General features: G+C 43.3%; 1 long non-coding RNA gene across 1 annotated transcript; it reads right to left on the bottom strand.

Moving 5' to 3' along the window:
- Positions 1 to 5,884: 5,884 nt before the first annotated feature.
- LOC143268368 (uncharacterized) lies at positions 5,885 to 7,165 on the bottom strand. The gene is made up of 3 exons (XR_013044223.1): positions 7,083 to 7,165; positions 6,774 to 6,873; positions 5,885 to 6,666 (listed from the first exon to the last, which is right to left on the bottom strand). It is a non-coding gene; the product is annotated as an uncharacterized LOC143268368 (long non-coding RNA).
- Between the last annotated feature and the right edge of the window lie 1,535 nt (positions 7,166 to 8,700).

Below are 8,700 nucleotides of genomic sequence, written 5' to 3'. Positions count from 1 at the left end.
GCCATATTGGCTGAGCTTGTCGGGCATGTTCAAATTTCAAAAATTAAGAGAAAGGAAAAAAGTTCGGCTGATGCAATAACCAAAGTACTGTGGCACAAAACAACGGGATTGGCTCACTTGCTAATTTAATTGGAGAATAATTACCCTCTCAATAAAAATAAATTCTTCTGCCACATCTGGAGAAGATATGCAGATGAGAAGGCGTGGCTTGGTTGCCAAAAAAATTGTTTTCTTCTTGGAAAAAAAATGTATACAAATTGGCATGAGATTCCCTCACTCTCACTTTCAACACGATGGAGGCCAGGGAGCAGGTTCACAGTCCAGGGCTTTTATGAGACTGATAAAGCTGCACTTCCGAGGAGAGAGGTGAGCTGAACCCTGGCCAGGTGATGAGACATCACAAGAAGGTGAGAGCTTCAGAGATTTCCAGTAAAAGCTCCCGTGGAACAAAGGCTGCCACTAATTGTGCAGAGTCCAGGAGAACCAGATTTCCAAACTCTTCACAGGAATGAAGAATCTGCCATGATTACTCAAAGGAAAAGTATGAGCTACCTTCAAACACTGATAATATGGGCACATGCAGCAGAGCTTATTGGGAATGTGGATTTTTGCACCATCTTCCGTGAGATGTTGTGTAAGTTGAACATCACTTTCTATAATGTGTTCACTATTTTATGAGCTAGACTTGAGAGTAGCACAGTCATACTGCCCACATACATGTACCCACATACTTCACACATACATGTACCTATGTGCTGTACACATACATGCACCCACATACTGTTCACACACATGTACCCACACATGTGTACACACATGCACCCACATACTGTACACACACATGCACCCACACATGCGTACACACATGCATCCACATCACTGCCCCCACACATATCGCCCACATACTAACCATACACATGTATCAACATACTGCCCCCCACACATGTACCCACATACTGACCACACACATGCACTCACATACTGTACACACATGCACCTTCGCACAGTGAAAAAATAAGTATACCTGTGGGGTTTTTTTTATTATTTGCATATCTGTTTTTGAAATCTCAACAGTGATCTTCAAAACTTCAAAACTTTCTCTGAATCAGAATTTACTGAAGATTCCTTAAGCAGTGACCCCTGAGCAAGGCTTTGGGAAGAATCCAGATTTGAACAAGCTGAAGGTCCCAGGTCCTCACTGGCCTGAGTCACATCTCTTTTTGAGAAGCTCCTCTATGATTTATGTCTCAGGTAATGTCCTGATGCCGGAGCAAGGAATCCCAACCTCAGAGAATTCACCAAAATGACAGCTGTAATGGGAACGGGATTCTGGGGAGTCCGTTTAGAGGTTTGTCACTAATCTGCAGTGTCTAGTAACCACTGGATAAATGTTTCAACATCAACCTGGCTTGTTCAAGCCTAACATACTAAGGGAAATATGGTTCAGTCATTCTTATAATCCCAGCACCTGGGAATTAGAAGCAGGAAGACCAGCCACTGAAGGTTAGCCTTGACTAAGGCTTTGAGTAAGGATTTGAGGCTAGCCTAGAGTACATGAGATTGTCTCAAAGAAGCAAGAGAGGAGCCTAGGGAGATGGCTCACTGGGTAAATGTGCTTGCTTTCCAAACATGGAGTGTTGATGGAAGTTTCTGTCCCGCCAGCAACTCCCAAATACCCAGCAGTCACTTTCCAAATCACCACACAGAAGCTTATGTTAATTATAACTGCTCGGCCATTAGCTCAGGCTTATTACTGACTAGCTCTTACACTTAAATTAACCCATAGTTCTTATCTATGTTTAGCCACGTGGCTTGGTACCTCTTCTCAGTTGTGCCTTGTTTTCTTGCCTCCTCTGCATCTGGCTGGCGACTCCTGACCCAGCCCTTCCTCTTCCCAGCAATCATAGTTTGGTCACTCCACCTATACTTCCTGCCTGGCCACTGGCCAATCAACATTTTTTATTAAACCAATCTGAGTAACAAGTCTTTACAGTGTACAAGAGCATTACCCCTCACAGCAATGAAGACCTCAGAACCCATGAAAAAAGTCCAGCAAGGTGGAACAAACCAGGAACCCCAGCACTGGGGGTTTTATGAAGCCCAGGCTGGCCTCCAATGCTCTCTCCAGCTAAGGATAACCTGGAACTCCTAATCTTCCTGCCTCCAGCTTCCTAGTGTTAAGGTTACAGCCATGCTGCCCCACATCTGGCCGCAGAAACATATTTAACCTCCTTTATTGCATCTCTCTGGAAGTGATGCCTGTCAACAAACCTTGAAGCCTGCGTGCTAAATGCCTGAGCTCAGAAGTCATCACGTGGCTGCTGATCTCTGCTTTGCCCCATTCACCACCTGGCCAAGTAAAGCATGTCCAAATCTGCAGTTCACCGCAATGAGGGAGCAATGGAAGAAAACCGAACTGAGTAAAAAGGAAACCTGCCTCAGACAGCCTTCCATCCGCCCACAGCCCCAGACATGCACATCTTAACAATCAAGAAGGATAAGCTTTGGGTGACTAGCCGTCCCCTCGTGCTCTCGTCGGGACATGTTTAACTAGGAAAGTCACAGACCTAACGTCCACCCTGATGTCTGACTTCTCAGTATGACAGCAGATGGCATGAGGCATGATACCCTTGTAGGAAGCAGCTGTCTTCCAGCATGGCACGAGAGAGCTTGGAGCACTTGGCTTGAGTCGGTAATTTGCATGACCAAGGGCAAATTACAAGGCCTATCTGGGCATCGTTTCCTTACTCCATTAAAGGGGCATTCCTACCTTCCAGGGTTGTGAGGATTTGAGCTAATGTATGCAAAAGGCCCGGAACATAATAGGTGTTCAATAAATGTTAGTTATTATTTTATGCATGCGCCCGGGACTAATGTATGCATGAGCGTTTAGTTATTAATTAGAAGGTAAAGGAAAACTGGCCGCAGGGATTGCACGTGACCTTTAGCAAATGATTTCATTTAGATGCGCTGATGCAAAGCTACCTCATCTTACGAAGAAAGACGAGAATAAATCTGGCTGACAAAGGGCATTTTAATAAATACTCACTCTCCCTCCAACATGCTCCCAGTCTATGACCACCTCACTGTGATCGGTTCACTGTCCATGGAGGTTTGTGTGTGTGTGTGTGTGTGTGTGTGTGAGTGTGTGTGTGTCTCCTGTCATGGTCAATCACTGGCTGATCAGAAGCCATATTCTGCTCAAAAAAATAAACGTTAAAAAAAAAAAATTTTAGGCTCCTGCATCTAGTGACTCCTTTAAAAAATGAACTTGTAGTACCTTCCCTGACTCCCTCCAAGTAAGCTTGGCACAAAACAAATGCGGGTACCCTGGGTGCCCTGCGGTTAGCGGAAATGTTCTACATTATTTGTAGGCCAACCGCTTTTCGGCCACTGCCTAACATGATGCTCCTCCTGAGGCTTTGTCCCTCTATGTGCCCACTTTATTGGCAGCTAGAGAGGACCCCTTAGACTCCACGTGATTCATCTAAGGAGAGGCCCATGTGGGTCACTTTGCCTGCAGAACTGTGGTTTCTCACCAGCAGAACGGACAGCATCTGTCTCAGTCGATGAGGAGAAAGGAAAAAAGAAGGGACATTGGCCAGAAAAGGAAGAGTCACAGTCGTAGCTTTAACTTGATGACCCCTGGACATCCACTTAAGGATACAGGAGTCCTGCGTCTTGGTAGATGGCTATGGAATTGAGAAAGGAATGGTGTGGAGAAGGCCAAGATCCACAAGGCGTTTCTGGGTACGTTTGAGGGCAGTGCTAGAAGAACAGGACCTCCAAAGAGGGGCTGAGACTAGACCTCTGCATGAGAGTCAGCGGCAAATGACAGACTGGCCGGAATTGTAGAAGGATGCCAAGCCACTGCGCTGTAAAGAAAAACAACCAGAAAAGAAAAGACAGATGGAAAGGGAAATCATTTGGGACCTTTGGGAATACTCTCCTTGTTGGGGGAAAAAAATGGCATAACTCACAACTCAGAGAAGGGACGTGCGAGGTTTTTGCTCGATTCTCTCACCTGAATAATCCAGGGGTAAAGTGGTGTCGTCGGGGGGTCTCCTCTTCCGTGTCTCTGAGCCCCAGCCTAGGGTGAGGATGGATTAGACAGTCCAACCCAATGAACTCTGCAAAAGGGCTGTGATTAGCTCCAGAAGGCTCCAACTGTGAAAAGCAGCCGATATAATAAGCTCACACGTCATGACTGATTACCCCCATTACTGCGCCTGCATATTTCTGCCTTCTAATGCCCACAGAGGAGTGGGGAGAGGATTCAGGCAAGCGCCTTCACGATGGTTTTATTAAGCTCATCTTCTAGGCATTGCCCATTTTGCATCCCGAGAAGCCATCAAACCCTTTGAACTTAGCGTTTTCATTAGAAACCATCCATTTTAAATAACGATACAGTGAATTTTGGGACTGTCTTTTATCTAAGGACTTCGAAATACATTACTATTTACTGCCGCTGATTTTCAGCATTTGGTAGATGACATTCCATTAATTTTCTAGATTGTTAGAGTATCTAATGATGAAGTTTAACAATCAGCCACAAAGTCAGGGGAATCAGTTAAAGAACTGGGGCGGGGGAGGGGGGGGAGCCTTTGATCCACATTGCTAGACTTACTGTGTACATGTCAAGACCTAATCGCAGAATGAGCAAGGAACAAATACAGCTTCCTGGCTGTCTGTTTGCCAAGGACATCGGTCGTGTTGGGGGTGGCCTGCTTTACATCTGCTTGCTCTGTTTGAAGAGTTCCTTTTCCCAGGATCCCTTGCAGCTTTATCCCACTGCCCTGCCAGGGCCAGCAAGTCTGAGCACTAGGGTAGATATTACAGCAGAGCAAACTGTAGAATCAAGTTCATGGTAGTGACACCGTCAGTGATTTTTATAAAATCTCCTGTTTATTTTTAAGAAAAATTTCTACAAAATCAGAACTGGCTTCTGTCGTCTGTGGCTAAAATTCTCGGCAGCTGTTAACTTACATCCATGAAAAATAAAGGTTTAAAACCTTCCTTCAGTGCTTTTAGATGGCTAGCGACTGAATGTCAATTAACTCAATATTTAGTAGATAACTATGCTCATGACTGTTTAGTACCAACTATGTGCAAAATTCTGTGATAACTATTAGAGAAAAATATTTGCTAAATTCTCTCTACGTGCTATAGAGCTGAGAGATGTAAAAAAAAAATACAGATGATGTCACCACACCTACAAACTCGGTGTCTATGGGGTCAGGCAGGGAATAATTGAGAAATCACACAGAAAAAACGCAGGACTGTTCTCATGACAAGTGAAAACAAGTGCCGAGTAAGCATTCCTGAGTAAGTGGTGTGTTATCATGCATGAGACGCAGCCTTGATAAGAGACTAGACTCCATGGACATACAAACAGGAAGGAGAACTGGATGCAGAGAGACCAGGTGAGAGGGAAGTTAGTAATTCAAGAGTGGCAGCTCGAATTACAAAATAAAGCCCAGAGACACGGGCTTAAAAGGGGTGCACCTTGGAGACACTTAGGAGGTAAGATCCAGAGGTTTGGGCAGTGGAATTGGTATGGAGGAATGTGATGTCTTACAAGTGACTCACAGGTTTCTAACTTGAACCACAAGGTCTAATCTGTCCCCAGGATAGCACTGAAGGACAGGGTATGGTGGCACATGCCTATAATCCCAGCACTTTGCATACAGAGGTAGGAGGACAGTTCATGAATTCAGAGCTAGCCTGGGTTACGTGGCAAATTCCAGGCCAGTCGGGGGTATATAATTAGATCCTGTCTCAAAAATAAATAAATTATAAATATATATATATATATATATATATATATATATATATATATAAATATAAAACATAGGAACACCGAAAGAAAATCAAATTGCAGAGCCATTGCTAGGCTTCATCAGTGACATGGTAAGTTTCCTTGAAAGCACTGGTGTAATGTGACTGGGATCCAGAACAGAGAAGCGGCTGACGGCATGAGTGAGGAGTCTGTCCAATGGGTAGCATTAATTGTCAACTTGACAGCATCTAGAACCACGGAGGGCTGGTGGACAGGCCTGCCAGGGATTGTCTTGATTTCATTCACTGAGGTGGGGAAACCCACTTTAAATGTGGGCGGCACCTGGACCGGGTCAAAGGAGAAAGTGAGGTGAGCCCCCGTGGGCATCTACTTCTTGACTCTGGATGCCGTGTGATCAGCTGCCTCACACTCCCGCCACCAGGTCTTTCCTGCCTCGAAGGACCGTTCCCTCAGACCCTGAGCCAATATAAACCCCTCTATCCTTAATCTGGCTCTGTCAAGTGTTCTTTCATGGCAATGATAAAAATAATTAATATACCCAATAACGATGGCAGATTACGAATCCGTGAAGGAATTAATCTACTGATTAGGTCAGAGTCCTCAGGATCCGTTCACACCCTGTAAGCACATCAGTTGGCAACTCAGCCCCGGACATGTGAGCCCTTGAGGAACAGTTCAAATGGAAGCTGATACTCCGGCCCATGGTGTAGAATGCTCCGATAATTGAGCAGATAGGTCAAGAGTTATCGAGGTCCCGCAGCACAATCAGGGACACAGAGAGAAGGTCATCTGAGGTAAAGAGACGGTCTCTAGAAACCAGTGACAGTAGCAAGGAGACAGGGTTTTGAAGAAAACTTGAAGGTAGCCTAGGGCAGAAGGAAGAATGGGAGAGAAAGAAATATGAGAAACTAGCTTGTAGTGTTACTTGGTTTTATCCTCTAGTTCTTCTTCTTCCTGGTACCAGTATATTTACCTGAAGGTCTAGGAGATACTTTTCATCCATGCCTTCAGATTTGGGAAGGCCTTTTTCTCAATATCCACTGTAGTACTGCATCGTATGTCCTAAGTGTAAGCTATTGATTAAGTCTGATATGTAGTTGAATTAGATTTACTTCTTAGCTTAGTATTACAGTACACCACACACACACACACACACACACACACACACACACACACACACACCACATCACAATCAATCAAGTTTTCCCCTTCCCCCACCCCAAACTAAACTGTAATTATTAAACCACATCATCAACGTGCATTGCAGTAATGAGCTCTGTACCTCTGCTTCCACCAGGTGAGTCAGCCGCTTGCCTTGCCCTGCAGCTGCCAACGTTCTCCAGGGAGCAGCATAAAGCACCTGAAACAAAACCACAGTTAAATCTATTGGTGTTTTCTGCAGAATCTCGGTTGGTATAATAGCTTGCTTCAAAAATTCCTATTCTGTTGACATTTGGCAGGATTTTTGTCAACAAAAAATTGCATCAACCAACACTATGGCACATAGCAAATATTCAATATTTGTTTTCTAAAATCTGAAGAAAACCAAATGAAGATGAACCATATCTAATCTCCTAACAGTCAATAGAATAAAGCCATTCATTCCAGACACACAGTCAGGACTGTGGAACTATTAGCTACTGTATTACAAACATCGTCCAGAGTCAATGGCCCTTCTCATTCACGTTCAGGAATCCAGAAGAGTCTTTCCCAGACTCTGTTCCTCTATCCTTCTTTCTTAAGTCTTATCACAACTTTCAAAGAAATTTAAACTCTCTGTTTTCTCTTCTCTTTCCTCCTTTTCCCTAGATACACATACTCACAAGCACACAGGGCATAAAACCATCATGCATTGCTGGTGGGAGTGGACACAACCCTCTAAAGGAAAACTCAGAACTATTCAAATTACACACATATAAACTTTCCAATCGCATAGATCATGCTAGAGAGGTTACCCTAAAGACCAACTCACACTCACATGACCTGCAAAGTGTACAAGGTTATGCCTCCATTCACTGCTGCTCAAAATGACACAAAGGAACTGTCAATATGTACATGAGTAGGGAAGTCACTAAACATTGCCACCACATAGAATCAAATTTGATATAGCAAAGATATAGCATTGTGTTGACACCTCCATGTTCTTATATGAGGTGACCCCCCCCCAAAGTCTTGCTAAGTTGAAAAACTAGGTACCAAAGGATAATATACCCAGAACCCTAAATTTTATGTAAAAGGGTGGGTTAAAGATACACAGTTGGTCTTCCCTACCAATGAATTCAGTCAGCCAAAGAACAAAATATTTGAAAAAAATTAATGTTTATACTGTTTACATGAAGACTTTTTCTTACAATTATTCCCTAAATAATCTAGAAGAACAACACAGTGTTTTGTGTGTAAGTGACCCAGAGTCTCTTTGAAGTACATGTAATAATACATATAAATTACATATTTCATAAAGGGTCTATAATATGGCTTTTGGTATCCATAGTGGGTCATGGAACTATCCAGCTTCTGAGGGCTAATTGCCCTCTTCAATTTGCTTACATTAAAATATTTCCAGCAGATATGATGGAGACTAAGAGAGGTGATTATCATGGAGGAAAGAGAGTTAGGCAGGTGGAGAGGGAATAGCAAGGTTGACGGGAATATCTTTTACCATAAGAATTTTAATTATCAACTCAGAATAGATGACATATAGAGATGGAGAGAATAGATAGACAGACTATAGATAGATGACAAATAGATGGTAGGTAAATGATGATAGATAGATAGATAGATAGATAGATAGATAGATAGATAGATAGATAGGTAGGTAGGTAGGTAGGTAGGTAGGTAGATAGATAGATAGATAGATAGATAGATAGATAGATAGATAGATAGATAGATAGATAGATAGA

Source organism: Peromyscus maniculatus, chromosome 13 (genome assembly GCF_049852395.1).
Source record: "Peromyscus maniculatus bairdii isolate BWxNUB_F1_BW_parent chromosome 13, HU_Pman_BW_mat_3.1, whole genome shotgun sequence".
Classification (NCBI taxonomy): Eukaryota; Metazoa; Chordata; class Mammalia; order Rodentia; family Cricetidae; genus Peromyscus; species Peromyscus maniculatus.
The sequence above is the reverse complement of the archived record's forward strand: the minus strand, read 5'-3'. Positions and strand labels throughout refer to the sequence as shown.